This window comes from Barbus barbus, assembly GCF_936440315.1.
Source record: "Barbus barbus genome assembly, chromosome: 27".
Lineage (NCBI taxonomy): Eukaryota > Metazoa > Chordata > Actinopteri > Cypriniformes > Cyprinidae > Barbus > Barbus barbus.
In genome coordinates, this window is record NC_136755.1 from 13,009,078 (window position 1) to 13,033,268 (window position 24,191).

General features: G+C 36.7%; 1 protein-coding gene across 2 annotated transcripts in view; it reads right to left on the reverse strand.

Annotated features, from left to right (window-relative positions):
• Window positions 1-24,097, reverse strand: part of LOC306847113 (uncharacterized protein) — a 49,763-nt gene extending 25,666 nt beyond the window's left edge. Inside the window, exon 1 of one of the 2 annotated variants that reach the window (XM_079380897.1) lies at window positions 23,441-24,097. The gene's annotated coding sequence lies outside the window, so the exon portion shown is untranslated. The remainder of the gene's footprint in view (window positions 1-23,440) is intronic. The other variant, XM_079380896.1, reaches the window with a different exon arrangement.
• Window positions 24,098-24,191: the final 94 nt, after the last annotated feature.

Below are 24,191 nucleotides of genomic sequence, written 5' to 3' on the forward strand. Positions count from 1 at the left end.
TGATTCGAGTCACAAGTCTGACATCCTGAATATTAAGTGAGTTACGATGTAATACCAGACCATTGTTATTAAAGTGCATAGAGGCGAAGCCTGCCAGAGAAGGTGAGAAACGCTCGTTTCTAATTACCACAGAACTCATAAATGTGATTTAATTCAAGGAAGGCAGATGCGAAATCATTTTCGCATCTGTTCCAGTCATAAACAGATTGGAATTAAAGCAAATTTATGGCTAATGGGCTGTTTAAAGATCTGGGGCTCTCCCAAACCCCACTGAAAAACAAAACAAAACAAAACAAAAAATGGATAGATGGACTAAACCCAGACAATTACACCTTCAAGAACTCATTTCCACCTGTTCGATTGCATTCTTGCAATCATGCCAAACCATATAAAAGGGCTTGTGTGTCTTGTGTGGCCCAGCTAGACGTAATGACTGTCTGATTATTCATGCACTGAATATCCAAATGTTGAGGGGAAACAAAGAAGTGCCTGCTGACCGGAGGAGAAAGCTTCCAATGAATCAGATTGTATCGTACTAACAAGAACAGGGAGCAAATCTCTGACCGTTGGCTCAATTAAGACCGTAAATGCATCCACATTGATTTTTTTGAAGTTTGGAAGTCTAGTAATGCACCTGGGATGTGTAGACTGCACTCGAGAACTCATTAATTACTTCAGTGTGACAAAAAATTGTGGGCAAACAGATTTTTAACTCATAAAAACATTCAGGAGAGGTCTTGCCCTCAAACTACAACTGTTGAGATTGTTATAGTGGAGAAGAGAATTAATATAGTGTGGAATGTCCTGGTCATATTTACCAGGTTTCTCTATGCATTGTTTGTGTAAATAGCTATAATGGCAGTGATGTGAAGAGTGATCTGAGTGACCAAAATCAGCCAACCTTGCATGGTAAATCACATGGGCAGACCCTCATACCCTTCCCATAATATGATTCACTTATGTCCGCAACCTGGAGAGAACAGTGCTGGCCTACAAACCTGCTCCTTAATGGCTTTAAATAGCACTTTGTGCCATGTTCCACTTCTGCTGAGGTTTAGAAAACGAGAAAGACTGAGCAGACTGGAGACACCTCACATGACATATACCTGGTTTTCCACCGAAATATTGCTGGTACATGGTTGTTGAGATGAATTATGCTGTAAGTGACTATTACTACATAACCTGCCAACAAACAAACATAGCACAGGGTTTTTGTTTACGAGGCTTATTGTTATTGACATTTAAAACAACATGTAAACATACAAAACAGATATATTTATTTAGAACTTTTATGAGATCACAAATGAAATCACACATATATAATATATATTTTAGATGAATAAGGTAAAGACTGTCAGAATTTTGAGAGCATATTTAATTTATATGAGCACATTGAGAGCACATTTATAGAAATCAAATTTTCTAAATATTAGGTATATTTTATTTTGGACAGATGGGGGAGATAAATCGTCTGACTGCTGTGCTATAAAATGAATGTGTCTTGCATCAACACATCAATATTCATTGATTTCAATGGGGAATGCAAAAACACTGAAGCCGAGCCAATTTTTCCTGGTCCGGATTCGGTGGAGACACACAGAATTGTTCCTGATTGGGCACCAGCACCCTGGAAAAGGGGGACATGTGGTATGTTTTAAATGTGTCCTGCGAGAGCAGCAGTAGCCAGTTTATGACTAAAGATAACCAGACAGAAGACAGGACAGTATGTGTACTGTTTCAACTCAAAAAGCTTGTTGAAGTAGTTCATTTGCAACCCATTTAGGAGCAAAAAAGCATGTCTGTTTTTAAATAAAGAAACCGAAGGAAGAAAAGGAGAAACTGTGAAGCACAGCTGACAAAGTGCAGGCTCTGTGTGAGAAAAACAAGCCTGTTTTACTGACCGTGGGCAGCGATATGAAAGCTATTTGGTTTGATCTTATAGCTAAATAATACCTCTCACAACTTCTGCCACCTCTTGCATTTCCAAAATTTCCGTCTTTGATTTGATACAAGGCATTTATATATTTTAATACAAATGTAATTCAAAACATGATTAAAAACATGCTCATTATAGAAGAGGTGTATTCAAGTTACTGTATGTATGAACTGCACGTTTAATGTATTTTTTGAATAAATTAATGGATTCCGATTAAAAAAAAAAACAAAAAAAAGCATTATGCCACTGACAAAATAACTGCAAAATAAATTCCTTTATGATATATATATATATATTACATACGTGGTCTATTTATGCAAGTGTATTTTCCCCCATACTGTATTCTCTGGAAACATTTCTGAGAACTGTCAGTTTTACGAGCTTGTGACGGTCAGAGGAATGTGACCTATAACATTTTGAGTGCTGGAGAGGAGCTCATTTTTTACACATTATTGGGCCTGGCCTCCACTGTAGATATATATATCACTTCCCAGCCTTCAGTGAATAAAACACCTGTCAGCATCAGACCATCACAACAGCGCACCACCCACTGGATGCACTTGTTGACATAAGCCGACCTGGGAAATGGGACTAATTATACAAAGCACTTATAGAGGTCAGCAGGTCGGCTAGCACTGAGGAGGTTCTTCTCCTCAGGTTTGGCAGATTTTCCTGTTAAAAACAGGATGATAGCTGAGGGCAAGTATGAAAGTCGACCACACACATAAAGTAAATGAGAAATCTTTCAATTTTAACGGTTTAATAATTTGTAAACCAATTGGAGGTAGCTCTTATAAAATATAAAATAAAATAAAATGATCAGATGATGTTATGTGTTGCTTGTTTAAAAAATTCATTTTAAAAAAATAAATACACTAGAATGATTTCAACAATTTAAATACACATCTATTATGAGCGTGCTTTTAATTTTTGAATTTAAATGAATTTAGATATTTTTGGGGGTATAAAGTAAAAATATCACAGTAATACAACTGCCTAAAATAAAATAAATAAAAATTAAAAATCAGGTTGTAAAATGTCGTCTGGTGCAACTCTTTAAAAACTTATATTATGAAAATATTTATGAATGACTATTTATGATGTCATCAGTGATGAGGATGTTTTGAATATTCTGAATTCAAGTTTATTTATATATTTTTTGGGGGGCATAAAGTAAAACATGTCATGTGGTGAAACATTCACATGTGGTGAAACAACTGTCTAAAATAAAATAAATAAAATAAAATTAGAAATCAGATTGTACAATGTCATCTGCTGCAACTCTCTTCTTTAAATTTTTGAATTAAAATTATTTTTTATATTTTTGAGGGAGAATAAAGTAAAAAAAGTCAAGGTCACATGACACAACTGTCTAGAATAAAGTATAATAAATAAAATAAATCAGATTTGTAATGTAAAACCTTGCATTATGAAAATACTTCAGAATTACTAATTCATTACCTTTTTTGCCTTTAAAAATATTTATTTTACTTTGAAATACTGATGAAAATACTGATGTGTACACTCGCATTACTTTTTACTTAATTTGGGGCTCTCTTATTTGTCACTGACCCATGATCGGTACTAAAATGTTTTAAAGACATCTGTTCCAAATACTAGATTCTGCTTGGCTGTTCTCTGACACTAATGGCTTAATGACACCTTTCCTTAGCACTTGTGGTGTCAGCCACTGTTTTATACCCGGTAAAGTGGTCTGGATTCCTCCTCTCACATACAACAGCTCCATTTGGTTTTCACTTCATCTAGACAGGAGCTTTAAAATAATGAGGCTATAAACGCACCGCCGTTACTCATTGTCAACACCGCACAGCCAATTAAAAACAAATCAAGCCTTCACTCCTCATGTCAAAAATTGCTCAGTCTTACACAGTTCAGCTCCTCTTAAACTCCCTTGAACAACCTCCTTCCTCTTGCTTACATCTTCCTCCCTTCACCCGCAGTCTGAAGAGCCTAACAATAATTTGAGCTCCTATCACAATTGATAAGCCAGAAGATAAAATGCCAAAGACACGTTTCCACCCAAATAAAAGCTCCAGCCAATGCACGCCTCTCATGGGAGGGATGAATGATGGTTGTTGTGCAACTCCGGGTGGAGGCAGACTGCCCTAGAATGTGCAGGCCAGTCACTATTAACGAGATTATGATCAGCCTTATTCACTTCAAAAGGTCCTGGGAAGACTGTGTATCACTGGTTTAATGGTTTCCGAGGCATAGCCTGTTTTCATCATAGATGACAAGATCCATTCCAATGTAAGCCATAGAAAGGCCTCTGCAATTGGAACCAAGTAATAGCATGTTCAGGTAGAGAGGCAAATCTGGCAAAACATCTTGCTTAAACTAGTTCAGGCCAATGTGAATTGCAACTCCAGACTAAACAAATGACAAGGAAGCCACTGGCTCCTAAAATGAAACATTAAGCAAACATTAAACAAAGTTTTTTCTACCTTTTTTCAACACCAATTAGACCTTATTATGCTAAACAATGACCAACAATATATTTAGTAAAATATGAATGTTTTTACATTTTGTGACTATAATATAACACTATTTTTTAATCAATTTATTTCCCTATTGTTAAATAACGCTGCCGCTGATACAAAAATAAAACCATGTTTTTTATTGTTGCAATATAAAGACTTTAAAATTTTAAAATAGCTTCTGTATATAAGTTATCAAACATTTGTACATGCAATTACTGGTATGGTTATAAAAATATTTCAGTTAATCTCTACTCAAAAACTGCACATCACAGTAAGAGTTTCTGGTTCAAATATAATCAGAAAAATTACTCCACTGTCAGTTTTCTTTTTGGTGAAGGAGTCATTTGTGAACTTGGTACTGGCTATGAATGATTCACTGGATGAGCTGTGTCTGATTCATACTCACTCAACTCACAAGCAAGCTGAATCATTTTGACTGACTCTTTAAAAAGAACCAGTTTATGAGAGTCATTTATTCACGCTTCACCATGAACATCTACCAAACTGAGGACACACCAATCTCCCATATCAAAGACCATTCATCTAAAAAACATAATTTTCAGCACTTTTGTAAATGTAAATTGTAAATGTTTCAGACTCTTGTAAATGCTGGACAAACTGATCCAAACAGGTTTATTTGAGGCAAATCTGTGCCACATACTCATAATGTAAATAGTTTAATATATAAATAAATATAAATATTATGGTAAATAGTACACATTTTAGGACTTTTTAAACAGTGAATGTCACTTTATGGTGCAAAGTGTGTTGTATTCGTTCATTAAGGTGTGAAAATGACCTGTGGACTCTCTCTTGCAGCTCTCTGATTTGGAAGAGGAGAGAGACCACATATGGGCTGAGAAAGAGAGTAGAGTGAAAGAGTTGAGGAGAAAGATGGGATGAGGAATAGGTGAGAGGGGGTCAGTTCTGCTAGAACAATTATCTTGTTCCTGAAACCTGCTATTTAATGGAAATCCTCAGTCCCTGCCAAACTACATGCCTGCATCTTGGTATGAGCTGTAGTGCAGACCTTCTCTCAATCATTCCCTTTCTTGCTTTTCATTTTTGATTGGACACTTTACTCAGACGGTTGCTTTGTAAGGAACTCTGTTAAAATTCCTAGCACACATTCCTTCTTTCTCTTTTCATTCAGTGTATTTGCCCTATCTGTGGACCAGCACCGGGGTCACCCTCATGCTCACCCTGACAGCAGGTGCCTATAGAGGAGAATACAGCTGAGAAAGTCCATTGTCAACACCATATCAGGGGCTTTACTTTGTGGCTTTGATTAGTGAGCCATAAACAGTTAGATAAGTTTCTGCTTCATTTCAGGACAATTATTCTGGATGATCACTTTTCCAAACTATTCATTTGGATACTTGAATTCTGGGTTTGTAATACTGAATACTGCGCCGCTGGGGTCTCTGGCATCTGTTATGAACGGTGGCACATTCCTTTAGAAGTCTGGGTGGGCACTGCTGGAGCTCCATTAAACAGACGACCCATTGTTTATCAATGCAGTACAACAGCTATAGAAGGAGGAGAAAAGGACCACACATAACCTTCCCAAATAGCCTCAGTGAGATTGAATTCACTCTGTTCTCATTCATCATTCATATTCATACATATTTTTATATACTGTATGTCATACAGTATATAAAAAAAATATAATAACACTTAGACTATCATTCAAACATTTTTAAAAGCTTTTGTAGGGCACCAAGGCTGCATTTATTTGATCAAAAATACAGTAAAAATAGTAGCATTTTGAAATATTGTTACAATTTAAAAGAACCATTTTCTAGTTTTTATATATATTGTAAAATGCAATTTATTGCTGTGATTTCAAAGCTGAATTTTCAGCATCATTACACCAGTCTTCAGTGTCACATGATCATTCAGAAATAATTTTTACTATGCTGATTTGGTGCTCAAAAATATTTCTTATTATCCTCCTGTTTATTCACACTTTTCGACAGTAGTGTATGTGACATATTTTATAAATAATAATAAAAAAATATTCTACAAACACCTTGCAATTAAACCAACTGCTACAGGGGTTAACATTACCGTGGCCATATAGGTACAGTACAGAAAAATGAAAAGAAACAAAAGAGACAGAACTGACAAAAGAAACAGATTTATTCACCCAGAATGGAAACGATCAATATTTATGTACAAATTCTTCTGTATATTAGACATTTTTAGAAATCTGCTAAACACCTTTAAAGAAGATCTGGCACAGAAGAAAATAAAAGTTGCAGGTTGTGAGAGTAAATGATGGTGTCATTTCCATTTACAAGTGAACTTTTCCTTTAAGATTCACATCTGTAGACAAAACCCTGAGATCACTACAAACACGCAGAATGCGCATAAGGGGCGCATAAAGTGTGTGTACGCTCAGATTTGATCTTAGAGTGTGTGTACGCTTAAATCCACGCCAACGTTCATATTTATAAAAACGATCTTTGACTTGAAAAGTGCTTAGTGTCACGTCAGGGTCTGAGCAGATGTACACACTTTTTATTGTTGGAGTATTGCAGGTTTTTTAAAATATAAGCTGTGCTTGCAGCTCGCTGTTCTAAATTATGATGATTGGTGACATTTTATATGTTAATGATATTAATTAGGAGCCGTTTGCAATGCAGATAGCTGAAACCATTCAATTGCATGCAAGTTCAAGATCAGTTGCGATTCATAGATTTGACATCTGAAAGAGACATTTTCTGATAGTACGTTCATTCTATGAATCGCACGTAGCTACACATGTCTTAGAAATGATCGTAAGATCAAATTTAGGATGGTTTCTGCGCAACATTTTATAAATGAGGCCCAAGAACATTTGGCAATGATATGGTATGTACTAACCGAGAGCAGAAAAAGTGTCATGTACAGCGCTATGTATGTCTCATGGATTCAAATACATGAAACAAAGCAGAAGGTGAGAACGTGCAGCTCCATTGAGTCCAAGGATAATTAATTGTCAAGGATAATTAAAGTCAACGCAACAGCCTGTAAATGACCTCTTCGTGACACAAAGTAAAGTACATGCAAATTACCCAAACAGCCCTTTCTCTAATCATTCACGAGTTGCTGATCAGGAGCTCTGCTCTTTAGTATGGTTTGGAAAAGAATGTGTTTACTTAGGTTTAGGGAAAGGGGGCTAAAATCAATGGACCACAGCCACAGAGGGAAAAAGCTATGAGAAAACCACTCCTTGCCACTGAATATGGCGCAATCCGGTTTTACATACAGATGGGAGAAGAATTAATGAAATGAAACAGCATCTGACAAATTAGCAGTTTTATAGCAAATCAACCATTTGCTTTAAATGAACATCATGGCAGAAAATAGCCTTTTACACCACAAGGGCCTACTTTCAAACGGCACAAGGGTAAAAAGAGTTGTCAGTAGGCAAATGAATTATAAATCTAAGCACAGCCATCTAATATTCCTCTTCCTGTTTTAACAATCTGCGGCCTGAAGATAAAAATATCACACTAAATAACACCATTCACTGCTGTAAAGCTCATGAAAGATCATATGAACTGAAATGGCTCCAATCACGGAGCGCTTAATGGTTATAAGCAATTTTTTAGTGACTGCCATGTTCGGTCTTTTAAGCAAAGCCAATAGTCAAGTCATGGACGAGGCATTCCAATTTGCTCCATGCAGCCACCATTTTGTGGCTTCTGTGGGGTGGCAGAGGAATGCCGTTTTAATCCCTGTTGGACTCATGCCCCTTTTTTGGACAAGACAAGGGTTCTTTGGTCCTCTCGTCTGGCTTTGTAGATCTTTTCAGACTGGGCATGTATCCATAGACACCCTGGAGATCGACAAACCTACTATTTAGACGCAGACTAAGGAGCCTCCATGCTTAGACATAATATATCAAAGTAAAGCAGACTGCTGCGTGTGTGCGCTAATCTATGGGGCAGATGTTAGTGTGACACCTCATTGAGGACAATGGCTACAAAACAGCATGCATACCACAGAACATTTTGAAGCAAAGCAATGGATATTCATGGAAAAGCGTTTGATTTCTACTGCATATATTGTGTTTTGGATGCTAGAGTGGTAAGTGTAAAGTCTTAAAGCAACACTTTGGAAAAAAATTAAAAATACAGACAGACAGACAGAAAGCTTTGTCAGTATACTGTAGGGAAAGACAAAAGGATCCAATACAACATTAGATTCCACTGACTTTCATTGTATGGGAAATAAAATCTTTGTTTTTCTCCAAAGAAAGAAAGTAATACAGGTTTGGAACGACATTGGTTGAAGTATTAACAGTATGGTTTCGCCAGATCAAGCTAAATTGAAGAACAGACTGGCGTGACATTATTTTGAACAAAATCAGGTCAAAATGAAGTTTGTTTGTTTCAGGAGTTCAAAACAGCTTGCCAAAGTAAACTTTCTGTAAAAATGTGCTCCAGCTGGTAAACGCCTACGAACTACCATTGATCTGTGGCGAATACATAATAGGTAGGTGTACACTTCTTTGACGTGGAAATCATTTCCAGTTTATTTCTTGTATTTAGGCCGTCAAGGTCAGGCATGATTAAAAACATGAACATGCTGAAAAGCTGCTTTATAGCAGAAATTGAAGTTGTATTTCTAACTGAAAGTGGCACTGACACTGTTTTATGTTTAAAGGGATAATTTACCCAAAAATGAAAATTCTCTCATTAATAACTAAACCCTCATGTCGTTCCAAACCCACAAGACCTTTGTTCATCTTTGGAACACAAATTGAGATATTTTTGATTAAATACGAGAGCTTTCTGATCCTGCATAGATAACAATGGAACTACCACGTTCAAGGCACAGAAAGGTAGTAAGGACATCGTTAAAATATGTGACATCAGTGGTTCAACCGTAATGTTATGAAGCTATGAGAATACTTTGTGTGCAAAGAGAACAAAAACAACAACTTTAGTCAAGAATTTCTTCTCCTCTGTGCAAGTCTTCGTTGCACGTTCAGGAGAGTACCACGACTCATACATGTGATGCTGCTAACGTAGGAGCTGCCGTTCTATTTTTGTTTTCTTTGCGCATGAAAAGTTTTCTCATAGTTTCATAAAATTATGGTTGAACCACTGATGTCACATGAACTATTTCAACGATGTCCTTATACCTTTCTGGTCCTGGGAATGTTTCAGTTGCCTTGCTGTCTATGCAGGGTCAGAAAGCTCTCAGATTTCATCAAAAATATCTTAATTTGTGTTCTGAATATGAACGAAGGTCTTATGGGTTTGGAACGACATGAGGGCGAGTAATTAATGACAGAATTTTCCTTTTTGGGTGAACTAACCCTTTAATACTGTAAAGTAGATTGCTTTAAAGCAATCTAGCTTTAGATGTCAGGATGTTTCCTAACAGTTTTCTGCTGTTCATATTTCCATCTTCCAAATTTTTTGCCTTGAAGCAAACAGTAAAAAAGAATTTTGTCACGAGGATGTCATAGCCTTAAGGTGGTCCTTTCTGAAAGGATATAATAGACAAAGATGAAGTGTATTGTCAATAGAAAATGAGTTACCTGCTAATGTATAAACACTGCAAAACGTGATGAAACCTCAGGAATAGTAGGCTGATTTGTATGGCGTGTGGAGCTAATGGAGCAGATAACTGCCTCTGTCTTTCAAGCAATAGGAATATAATGCAAAAATAATAGTGCTGGAATCTTCAGCTCTACAAATGTGTGTTGTTACTGGGTTTGGAGGAGACTTTGAGGCCATGAATCAAGCAGATGAACCCCACTTGAAAAACTTGCCTGGTCTAGACAAGACTCCTCCATGCAGTTTTATTGTCTCTGCAAGAAAAATGCTTCAAAAATGATGTTAGTGATACAGCATATTAGTGTTCCCTGAAGGAAAAAAAGGCAATAAAGACTGCATTTTTAAGAATGGGGAAAGAATGTACTTTTCATACCCTCCTACGCAGACTAAATCCCTAAATCTAGACAACGATTTCCAACGCCTTCGCAAAACCGACAGAAAATAGACACAACAGACAAGAAAACAAACACAGTCTAACTCTTTCTTTGCTTTTCCAAAATCTTTTTCTCGTGCCGGGTGGCGTTTGCTGAATCGCAGGCTGCCTAATAAGGAGACTGTGGTTTCTGCTGGAATGACTTAACTAGTGCTTAAAATGCTATTTTAATGATTTGTGTGAGAGTCTGTGATGGGAAAGCGAGAGAGGCAGGCGAGAGACGATTGTACTAGTGTCTGTGGGCACCATGGTTCAGGATCTATTTCCATGCTAAATGCCAAAATCACTCTCATCCCCCATATCTCCCCCAAAGATGAATAATTCACTATAAATGTACTCTAACAGCCTCATTGAGCTGCTCAGTTCACTAGCGCAGGGTTTGCAAACTTGTTAATAGCAAGGACCCCCCAATATGATGATCTTGATAGGAACCCACTGCCTAAAAAATAAAGGCAGCTATATATTTTTATACTGTATATAAAGACCCATTTATATGCAAGAATTTTATATATAGAATATATATATATAGTAAATATACATATAGACGTGTTGTTTCCCAAAATAAATATCAATGTATTAAATCCAATATGAATCATCAAAACTTTTTCTGAGGGAGAATATGTACTTTCTATTGAGTTAAGTTACTTTATGTTAGCTTTTATCTATCCAACATCTGAATATAGAGGAAATATTTTCAATTCAGTAAAAAAAATAAAAATAAATACTGTTCCCAAGCAGCTTTTATAAAAACACACAATAGAAGTAGTTAGTAAGAAGAGACAATAGCAAGGAAAAACTCCCTAGAAAGATACAATAGAAATAGATTTCTCCCTAAATAAACAAATCAATGATATGCTGTTAAAGTACACTTTGTATTTATGTGTGCAGTTTGTGGAAGAGTGACTTATATTGCAGTATTTTTCAGAAATACATGGCTTTGTTTACTTAACTACATTAGTATGGCCCTAAGAGGACACAAGACGGTCATTAATACTGCAGAAGAACATTTGCAGTCCAGTTGATGTTCATTTTTATGCAGCAGTATTTCAGTCGAAGGACAGCAGAGGTACTGTTTTGTCTGGTGGGATTCAAAACAATTTAGTCAGCAGTAAGGCACGTAGCCAATTTTTGCTTCTTTTTCAGTGAATAATCTGAGTTTTTGGAAGGGAAAGTAGATTTCATGAAGAGCATTTCGTCCCTGTCAGATCATGTCTGCAAACCTCCTACCTGTGGATGATAATATTATACAGCTGCAAAAATAAAAAATAACATAAATAAAATAATAAAATAAACTAATGCATGTTAAAAATATATCGTAATTACAATAAAACTAAATATTTAATAAAATGTATAAACATACAGCAGACTGAGGAAAATACCAATACTTTTTTATGTTGTACACTATGTATATATTGTATATTAAAATAAAAATATATCATTTATGCTTATGCTTTTCCTTAAGTCACTTTGACTAAAAGCTTCTGCTAAATGTAAATATGAGTTATTCAACTTTGGCACATCACTGCAATACACATAATGAGGCTAAAGGAAAACATTCCCCTGCAGACTCATCTGGATTCCATAAATACCTAATAGAGAGATTTATGCGATGACTCTGTGGGACGGTGTGACCAATGCGGCTATTTGCAAACAGAAACATTCCTAGTTCAATTACTGTTAAACCCACACACTCATATGAGCTGCCAAATGCATTGCCCAAGCATTCGGTGGCACTCTATTCTGCAGAGCATGATGGGATGCAGGAAGTGTGTTTGGTTGCTTAAGAACTGCCACACAATACCCTCCAGATTTAATATCCTCTTATTGAGTCTCGGCTGAATGTAAACGGATTAGCAGTTACTACTGGACACCTCAGATTCTGCAGGTTTTCTTTCTCCAGATTCACCTACATTTGGTTTAAGCAGGTGGGTTAGTCCTGCAGGGGTCACACTTTGTATTGTTTCTACTGGGCAATCAGATAGAAACCCCCATAGGGAGTCTTTGCAACGTTATGAGCCTATGAAGGCCGGATCATGTTCATAGAGACTTGGGTTCCACTCAAACAAGTTTAATAGTTCGACTCTTTCTAGCTACGCCAGGAAAATAAATCTGTGACAGGGATAACTATATTTGGACCAAAGGAAATCATGCATTGTCTTTAGAGTTGGGTCTTCTTCAAAAGGACAGTATTCAAGTGAGAGGACAGGACTGGAATCGCCTGGTTTGGAGCAGGATAACAGGAACAACTCGGCCTTTGTCTTGTCATGGCTTTGTATTACAGGCTGCTTTGAACTCAAGACGCCCCTGGTTTAATTTCTCATCAATTCAACAAGGTTATGATGATGACACCTGGATGTCAGGATTAGTTATCCAATCTAATTACCAAGTAAAGAGACACACAATGCACAAAACGAAAAGGACATCTTCTTATACTTGAACAAATGATTTTGAGTATTCAGAAAGGTGTTTGAACTCGCTTCATGGAATCATTTAGATTTACGTGTTTGTCAGAGAAGAAAATGGGCATCATAAGCTGAGTGGATAAGCTGAGGATGACCTTCAGCATGAGTTAGCAGCATTTCCAGACATGTGGCTCAGACAGGAAGTTCAGAAGAAATCCTCTTGTTGTAATTATTTGGAACAGGCAGTCTCTCACTTTACACAAACACTTGAAATGGAAAAAATATGAGGTATGTATGGAAGTCTGTCTCTATCTCAGAGTAATATAATAATAAAAAAGTAAATTGTGACCTCATCTCTCACCAGTGACTGTATCTAACAGCCTTTTTTCTCACACTTACACTGCTGTTCATAATTTTGGGGCTGTAAGCTTTTTAATATATATATTATATGCGCTATATATATATATATATATATATATGCGCTGCTAATATTTTTTTGTGTTTTTCTGAAACATATTTTGGAAATATTATTACAATTTAAAATATCTAGTTTTTAAAAAGTTTTATATTTTTAGCATATTTTAAAAAATATCAAAATAAAATGTATTTTAATCATTTATTCCTGTGATTGCAAAGCTGAATTGTCAGTTTTCAGTGTCACGTGATCCTTCAGAAGTCATTCTAATATGCTGCTTGAGAAACATTTTTATTATCAATGTTGAAAACAGCTGTGATGCTTAATATTGTGGAAAGCATGATACACTATTTTTTCAGGATTCTTTGATGAATAGAAGGTATAAAAGAACAGCATTTATTTGAAATAGAAATCTTTTGTAACATTATGAATGCTTTTACTGTCACTTTTGATAAATTTAATGCATCCTTGCTGAATCTCACAAAGTTACTTTATTTATTACTTAAACCAATCTCACAATAGCCTTTATTTATTTTTGTAGAAACAAATTTCTATAGGTATATGTTGCCTATTATCAAGTCAAAATCTCATGAATCAAATTTTGATCAAACAGGAGCTTCCAAAAGGCAAGTGAAAAAGGATGTGAATGAGGATGGGGTGTCTCTGAGAGAGCCAAACCCAAATCCTTTCCTTTTTACATTTTCAGAAGCTTTAGCGGGGGTAATTGGATACAGTGTACCTTTTACATGAAGGAAAGAAAGTGGGCCTTTGAGATTTAGAAAAATAGCACACTGATCTTGATTGCACAACCGGTGCAAGGCACGGGACATTCTGAGACGAGACAAACAAATTGCAGGAAACAAAGGTTGCAGGTGGGACGGTCTCCTTAATCAGGCAAAAATCTCCAGCTAGAGGCAAAACTAGCGAGCCTGTACGTTTCTGTACAAACCTTTTAAAACCTCATGCTGATCAAAGCACTAAAGCCACTCCAGCTAAATTATTGCACAGTCATCAAACCACTTGAAGATGAATATCACGCAGTCTCATAACACATGGGAAAGTTTTTTCCTTACACTTCTGGGCAGGAAGTGCTGGTGAGCCACACTTGGATCAGGCACGACAGTGTCGCTTATTGGCAAGCCAGATTTAACAAACGCTCTGGTTTGCATTAGCAAAGCAGCAAAAAAACTAGATTTTTAATGGATAAAACTTTACGTAAGGAAAGAGAGGACAAGGACAGAGTGTTTAATCAGTTGTAAGTCTCATTAAACGCAAAGTAATTAAATGAAGAAACTGAAAATAGCATCAAACTGATTGAAGCAATATCAGTCTTCAAATAAACAGCTCAGAAATTTGGATGAGTTTAGATTTTTGGAAACTTTTAAAGGGATCATTGGATGAACATAGTGACCAACTTATTTATAGTCAACATGTTCCATCTTTCTTCAGCAAGTGCTAGCATATGTGAAAGGTCAACCACACTGCATCAGGAGCCAGTTCTCCATGCTAACATGAATCTCTTCCTTGCTGTGGTTAAGGGAGAACACAAGTGCTCTGTTGTGCTTGGGAGTTTGATGGTGCACGGTCCATTTGAGTGCTCTCATCTTTAGCCAGCTTGTCAAGCTCCTCCTTCATTCTGTCACACCAAACTGCCCGGAGATGCAGAAGTTTACTGGGCAACAGTAAAGCATGAGGCGGAGGGAAGGGGGAATTTAAAATGATAATTGTCAGCGTTTTGGATGCGTATGAAAGTAGGACTTCTAGAACAGGATGAGATAGGATAACATGAAATGAGACTTTATGGCAACCAAATGCTGACAATAACCAAATACGACTGTAATGAATGAATATATCCAGTTTCTATCTATCTATCTATCTATCTATCTATCTATCTATCTATCTATCTATCTATCTATCTATCTATCTATCTATCTATCTATCTATCTATCTATCTATCTATCTATCTATCTATCTATCTATCTATCTATCTGAATTTTTGCTGTTTTTGAAAAGAAATAGTTAAAACAGCATTATTGTAAAATATTGTTACAATTTAAAATTTATGTTTTCCATTTGAATATATTTTAAAATGTAATCTATTCCTGTGATGTCAAAGCTGAATTTTCAGCATCATTACTTCAGTCTTCAGTCCCACATGATCCTTTACAAATCATTCTAATATGCTGATTTTATGCTCAAGAAACATTTCTTATTATTAAATGATGAAAACTATTGTGCTGCTTTATAATATTTGTGGAAACCGTGTTTTTGAGGATTGTTTAACAAATATAAAGTTCAAAAGAATAGCATTTATTTTAAATATAATTTTTTTGTAACATTATAAATGTCTTTACTGTCGCTTTTCGTCAACTGCATCCTTGCTGAATAAAAGTACTGATTTCTTTCAAAAAATAAAAAAATAACAAAAGAATCTTACCAATCCCAAACTCTTTAATAGTGAACTTTTTTATGCATGTATATTGTTTCTATCTTTAAGGCCTGATGCAATGCATACTCTCCATCTTTGCTCACTGCATAACAATTCAATATCTTTTTTAAGGATTTATGTGGTCTATATGTTAATGATGCTAACATAAGCTATATTAAATGAACTACCTGCACTGAAAGACACTATCTCCATGACAGAACCACAAATCATTCCTAAAATAACAATGATCTGATGGAAGCTGGATGAAGATGAGTATGGGTAATGTTACTAATGTACTTCTGGAAGAATCTTACTTAAAAGTGCAAGGGTAACAACTGGAACTGTTGTCGGTAGTATTTTCAATTCCCCTAAGAAGTCATCGGAGGAAAAACTGGGAACACATGTAAAGAAATATTATCCAAGACTTAAGCTGAAGTAAATAACCTTTAAAGCCATATTCCCATCTTTGCTGTTGCAGACCATCCATCAACCCTTGCCTTAATGTGAGAAAAGAGGGTAAAAAATCTTGGCCTGGGAGGACAAAGACAAAGTTATAACTGGAGTTTTATTTTAAGGATTTGACCCAGAGAGGAACTGGCACTGTTCTGCGTCTTTCCTGTAGTCTTGGAGCCCCTCATCAGTTTGGCTCCCAGATGCTGAACAAGAGACTAATGAGAAAGCCAGTAAAATCAACCAGCATCCAATTAAAAGTCCCTCTGAACCTCAAAGCCCATCAACTGATGTCCCATTATGATTCAGTTGGGTTCGCTTGTGCAGGTAGAACTGAACCAAACAAGGCCGCAAGTGCCTCCAGCTGGATTCAGCTCTTATTTTGATATTTAGCCAATGGCTTCAATGTTTTCAAAAGTTTCCATGGAAATGCACTGCAAGATTTAGGAACATCTTGCACGCAAATAAAGATTTGATTCTGCAAAACACAAAGCAAAAATATGCTATTTTGGCTGCTAAATTAAAACATAGAAAACCAAAGAAATACTAAATGTCTTATTTGGTAAAATTCCATTATTTTGTGAGGTCCTCTGTGAAGGTTCTGGGATTTCTCCTTCCTTCCTTGTGTACAAATAATATATAATTCACAGAATTTGCATTTTGGCTTTCAGTGTGCCAAACCATGAACCACTGTTTCATCCCAAACATCAAATAAACTGTAGTATGAGTAATGAGTCATAAAAAAGGGGGGTAAAAGTGAGGATCAAACATAAATCTATAGTAAAAAAAAAGAAAAAAGACAGAAAGAGCCAAAAACATGCCTCATATCTTTCTTCTTAAGACTCGTTCCTCAATGTTTTATTCTAATACTTCTAAGGTCCAGAAGAACCATGGCAATCAATAGCTGGTGACCATTACACAAACAATACAAACAAACGTTGGATGAAAATAGGTCCATAAAATATACTGTTTCTGTTTACAATGTTGTCTGCAATTAACTGTTGCAACTAATATTCAGTATTGGTGTGAAAATGCCTTGACTGTCTTGCTCTCAGCCATGTCTGGAAGCGTGATGCTGATAAGACAGCTTCAGATTGCGATTGTGGAGACGTTTGCTGGGTCTGAATGACAGAGAGGCTGCTGAAAGAGCTGATACTGTGCAAAAGGAAAAATAATAACAGCCGCTTGCCAAGCTTCCCCATTTCCTTCTATTGCCAACGGAATGGAAAAATTCATCCACGTCCAGTGCATTTTCAAGAGCCAGGGGAGAGCAAATGAGGGAATGCAGCGAAGAGGGGAATGTGAAAATGAAAGACTAGGAAGACAAGATAGATAGATAGATAGAAAGACAGATAGCAACTTTATTGATCCCTGAAGGGAAATTTAGTAAAACTGCAAGATTAGTGGGAAGCCAAAAATATAACTTAAGTAACAAAGGTTGAGGGGAGAGATGCTATTTATTGTTTTATTCTTTTCTTTTTAATTGTGGAGAACAAACAAACACAACCCATGGACTGCAAACTGGTTTAATTATATCTCGTTTTTCAATAAAAATATCTGAACCTGGCTTAATATTGTTTTTACTTGCTTAGTTGTTATGATTTAAGCATAAATCTATTTAAATGTATATATATATATTCTAATTTACAAGCACAAACACAATATTCATTGTTCAATATATATATATATATATATAAATTCATGAACAGAATATGAACAAAATCAGCCCTGAGTCTAAGCCCAGATCTGTGCCGCATTCATCAGACTTAAATTAAAGCTGTTAATTTCCGCAAGCATGTGTTCAATTGTGTCCTACTGAGAATAACAAAACAGACACATCTGTTCAGGGCAGTACACCTTTCCACTCAATCAATCAAACAGTTGACATCTTCACACCCTAGCACCCATAGAATAAACCCATTGGCCTTCACAGATAACCTCCCCTTTCCTGGATGTGTTTGCACCTCTTTTCCTGTCCAGACCAATTCATGCACAACCCACTGGAACGAAGCCTCATGCAACAGGATGTTTGATTGAGCGACCGGCGGAATTTTTTGCTAAGGTCTGAGATGTTCACACACTCCCTCACAAAGGCACGTACCCTCATCTAATTGGCGATGCAGGCTAAGCACATTGCTGATTACAGAGTCGGCTTATGCCAAAGTGCTGTTTCCGACAGCTTTGAGGGTAATTCCTCATTCGCTGTTTTTCTTTTGTCCGTTATACCTTAAGTGGAGAACGAGCGGAAGGAGCGAAGCCTGCAGAGCCCCATCAAACAGACTTTGGGGAAAAGCACAGTTCCTCAAAGGAATGTGCCGCTTGCCTTGTAGCACCATTGAACAGGACTGTTTTTCCTCTCTCTTGGTGAGCGAAAAACATCTAGAAACAAATGGTAATGGTGAAAGATGGGGGCGTGAGTTCCTTGAATGTAACACAGTCAGGCATATGCTTTTCCCGGAGCATGAGTGGTATTCTCCCTCATTTCCTGTTTAAAGTGAACACCAAATAAAGGAGGTATGAAGGTTACCACACGGTTGATGAGAAGAACCTTTCTGCCAACATTAATGGGCTCAAAATAACAGAGTATGACATGGTCATAGGCCAAACAAAGCGTTGGTTACACTTTTCATGAAGTTTCAATAATGCATTAGGTATCATGAACTAACAATTTCATGATAAATTAATGTTAATTTATACAGTGCAAAAAATCCTATGAGTATTTTTTGTTTTATTTTCCAGTAAAAATATCTACAAATTCTTGAAACAAGATCAATTTAGGATTTATTTTCAGAGAATGTATCTGTAATACAAGTTTATTTAGTTTGACTTCACTTACAGATATTTTACACAGTTTAAATATAACAAAGGTTAACAATTTGCCAGTGCAGTATGATAAAATGCACCTGTATTCAAGATAAAATGTATAAAATCAGGCCATAAAGGGACAATTCATTCATTAAAAGAAAAAAAAAATAATTACCATTTACTTACCTTCATATTGTTATAAACCTGTATGACTTTCTTCTGTAGAACACAAAAGAAAATATTTAAAAATTGTTGCAAACCAAACCGGTTTGGGTGTATGACTTCCATTGCATGGACAATCAGTAAAAAACACTGAGACATTTCTCAAAATATATATATATTTTTAATGTTCTTTAGAATAAAAATCATACATGTTTGGGATGACATGAGTAAATTCTGACAAAATTTTCATTTTGGGGTGAAATATTGCTTTAATATTTCATGCAGTGTCAACAAATCAAGTAAATTAAGCTTGTTTTAAGAATTTTTAGATAATTTACCCCCCCCCCCCCCCCCCCAAAAAAAAAAAAACCAACAACTGAACATTGAGACATTGAAGCTATCACTGATTAAATACAGAACCTTATTGTGAAGTGTTACCAATAGATTTTTAAGGTAAAAAATAAATAAAAAAATTACTATTTACATAGAAAGAAAAGAGGCCTTTGTCATCTAAAATTTCTGAGGTGCACACACAGCACCAGAGGCACAGACATTCCCATGTAACAGGGTTTGTGGTTGCACAGTCAAGGTCAGAAACTCTGCCCTCTAGTGGCACTATATATATAAATATATAAAAACAATAACCTATGTGGATTACTGGTCCTCTTACCAGAGAAGGAATACATTTCTCGTTTGGCAAACAAGCATCAATAGATTTATGAATAATGGAAAAAAAAAAAAAAAGAATAAGAAGATTCTGATACTCCATGTGACAGTACCAGACAGTCCAAATACTTTATAAGTTTGACACGCTTCTGTCCTACATATACTTTATTCCTTCACCTTTGGTGAGGGTTCGCTGGCCACAATACAAGACATCGCCTCTCATAAAATCAAAGTAAAAGTTCAACCTATTGGTGTGTCCAACATTTCCCATATGCTTCTCAGTATGCATTGGGCCAGATTCTCTGTCTAGTCTCTCCCACTGATTGAGCATGTGTAATGGATTTCGTATCATTTTCCTCTGTTGCAAGGTAAAAAAAATCAAAACTCAAATGGGAATTGAATCTGCAGCAAGCCATTACAAGCTGAATGAAAAGAGACATCTATAATGGTTTGGATAAGGTTTGCTTCTTTTTATTTCTCAGATATGGCTACTCCAGGGCACACATTTACATCCACCTTGAGATAAACGAATCTAAAGCACAGGGAAATATGGTTTTCAATGTCTACGATAGACCTTATAAACAAGATTCAGTGACTGAAAATTGCCCAGAATTAACAAGGCAGATGATTGGACATGGACAAAGGCTTACTGACCAGCACAACTAATAAGCGTGCACCGATTATGAATGGTCCATATATTAAAGCCTCCGTCAGGATGGTTGGAGTCATGTAATGTAATAAAGAAAGAAATGCATTTCATCAGGCCTAACCTGGCAGAGCCAACCGACACCATAAAAAGCAGTCAGCAGAGTTATTAGGTCATCCCAAAGGTGGGCATCCATGGTTACGGCATTGCCTCGCCATTAGGGCTTCACAATAGCAAATGATTTGCCTTTGTGTACTTTGCCCAAGCAGTCAAAAAATTTAGTGTGGTTAGCATGACCCTTTTAGCCCCTGCTGGTAGATGCCATAACTACATCTAGGACCCCCCCATAAAAAAAAACATCGTTATGAAAAAAATTATGAAAGCAAAATATATTCAAATATTTTTATTAACTGAAATAAAGCTGGAGTAAAATATAATATTGTTTAAAAATCTAAAAATAAAAAAACCTGTTGAACGAAAATTAGAAATATTGGGAAATAACTGAAATAAAATTTTCAATTTGAAGTACTAAAATTACTAAAAACTAAAACAGAAGAAAATTAATTAAAGCTAAACATAAATGTTTAAAAAACTAATAAAAAACACTTACATTTAAATGAAAATTGAAAATAAAAAATAAAAGCTATTTCTAAATATTATAATAGTGTATAATAGTATATATATATATATATATATATAACTAAAATGACAGTGGTCCAGTGTAGTTTTGGACCCCATTGACTTTCATTGCATGAAAAAACCCCACAGCTGAATCATTCTTCAAAATATCTTCTTTTCTGTTCCACAGAATAAAGAAAAACTTACTGGTTTGGAACAACATGAGGATGAGTAAATGACAGAATTTTAAAATCTTGAAATTGACTAGTCATGATGTCATTTCCTGCAGCTCCAGGAGAGATTACTCACATGACATTTACAGCTCAGGTGATTGGCTGTGCAAAATGATTGGCTGTCCCATGTGCAAAATGTCAGATTTCAAATTGAAAAATAAACTGTGAATGCAAAGAAATAGCTTTCACCAGGTATAACAGATCTCCTTGGCTTTACCTAACTGAAATGTGCATGTGGGGAGAAGGGTCAAAGTATGTGTGAGAAGGAGTGAGGTGTTTGGTGGATTTGCAGTCAGAAAGGTGGGATGCTGTCTGCTGCATCTCCTGATAACAGGACCAGATGAGATACATTCATCATAAAAGCACATCATACTTCACAGCTGACTTTCCCGTCCTCTGAACTAACCACAGAAGACAGCATCCCATCTAGAAGCTTTGGACCATTTTCAGATGGAGGAATCAGAAGTGTGTGAGGATGATGGGCCCTCTATCTGTGGAGTGTCTTGGACACGTTTTCTCTAACCTCTTTTCCACTCAGGGGTTCAGATCATGTCAGAGGCTTGTGTAATGTTGTAGCCCTAGCGGCACTGACGCACAGGTTTGCAGTCAGACCTCAACCGCTTCTCCTCCTGAAAGCCATCATGTTGAGGCGCCAAATGTTTTTAGAGGAGAGCATGTCGTCTTTTCCAGACTGGGTCTGTTTCAGTTCTGTAGAAGCTGGGCCCTGCTACTCAGACGAGAAAAAAGTATTATTGAATACTATTCCCCAGTGCTCTTGGTGAAGAATGTATTATGAAAGCACATTCCCTTCTCTCTCACAGTCCTCTCTCGCTCTCTGTCTGAAATTAAGACTGCTGCATGGAGCTCATGACATGTGTAGTAGTTGATTATGTGTGGAAAAGCTCTTTTAGACCTTTTTTTGACATATTATGACAAAACATCATGTACAAAACTCGTTGAGGTGAGAAGCTACAGCTGACGAAGATACATCAAAAGTTGAAAAAAACAACATTGGATATTTCCATTCAAGTCAACATGAAATGCCTTTTGTGACATAATCGGACATATTTTTTAGAATATTTAAAGAGGAAAATGAAGGATGGCAAGATTTTGTCCATTAAAACCCAATTGGCTCCTAATAAATGGCCATTATTATTAATATTACTACTAATAAATATGATCCATTTTGTTTTAACCTCTGAAGTGAACTATAACAGACAGATCAAAATGCAACACTTTCACAATAATAATAATAACATATAGGGTGCATTTTGTTTTCATGTCGACTTTAAAAGTGACGATTTAACTTCTGAAGTGAAATATATATACCTGACAGGTCAAAATGCAACAGTCCCATAAAAATAATACTTATACTACTACTACTACTACTACTAAGAAACAGGGTTCATTTCGGTTTCATGTTGACTTTAAAAGACATAAAAGATTAAAAGATTTACTGTGATTTAAACCTCTGAAATGTCTGACAGGTCAAAGCACTTTCAGACCAACAAGAACATAAACAAGAACAACAATAATAATAACGCCCATTTTGGTTTCATGCTGACTTCAAAAGAGCCGATTTAATGTGACATTTTAACCTCTGAAGTGGACTATGTCTGACAGGTCAAAATTAAATGCTTTCAGAAGCTGAAAAGGCGGGCGGAGCTACATTTAAGTGAGTGGCACTGGTGCGCAACAGAGTACAGACCAAACAGTCCCAGGTGTCAGTGAGAGCGAGACTTCTGCAGTTATATAACTCTCTCCCTCTCCAACTCCAAAACAGCTGTGAGACTTACCACACTACCTGAACCAACAACCTATACAGCCACAAGCACACACAAACCACAAACGCACACAAGCAGCATCAGTATTAATGCAATGGTACCCACATGGCTCTGTTTAGAAAAATGCGCCACATATTTTGCAGAGATTAATGGGGGTAGAGCACTAAAACATTCTGTTAATCTGCCTTGTGTGTAGCAGTGCGCTGAGAATTATGTTGGTCTCATGATTGAGATGTGAACCCGACTGTTTTTCCTCCCTCTCTCTCTCTCTCTCTCTCTCTCTCCCTGTCTTGCATTTGGATTCAATTGCTGTGAAGCAACGGGATATGAAAAAGATTTTCAGAGATGACATATGCCTGCAACCGGAGGGGAAGGAAAATGAAAGATTCAGATATGAACTTACCTCACCCTTCTGCTTCACCGTAATTACTCAGGCAGGTAACTTCTGCAGGTCAGGTGGCTTCTTTTCTCCGTTCCTTCTTCAGACAGTCATCTCTGGAGAAATAACTTGAGAAGATGTGACGGGATCCCAGCAGACAGGGAAGTCTCGGGAATGTTTTGGCACTTGGTCGCAGTCAAATATTGTTTACATACGCGCAGAAAGAACGAACACAACTTTAGAGAAAGTTCTGCTTTTCAGTGGCAGGTGCCAGTCTGATTCTTATTCTTATTTCTGTCTCTGGTGAAAATTAAGTCCACGTGCTTGTCGCAGCAAAGGGGGAAAAAGTCCTTGTGGTGCTGTCTCCAGCCTGGATACAAGTAGATTTCAGACGCACCTTCTGAATCTCTGTGCACTCTCACAGGGTAGAAAGTAGGAGGGAGAGAGAAAGAAAGAGAGAGAGGGAGAGGGAGAATGTGAGAGGCAGGGTGCTCAACTTCACGAGGCAGTGGCTCTCCTGACTCCAGGCAAGAAGAGGACCTCCTTACAGGGCTTTTAACTGGGGACAAAGCACCTGGAAGCTCCCAGTCTCTTTTCTTGCGAGTATTTTTTTCCAAACAGAGAGAGTGGATTGTTTCTCTGGTACCATACAAAAGGCAAGTGTCTGTGGCTGGGCAGAATAAGGAAGCAGTATAGAGGATGGGGTGGGGTAAGTGGAGTAAAGGGATGGATTTGCACCCCTCCTCTTTTCCCGGTAACCATTTAAGCCCTTGTT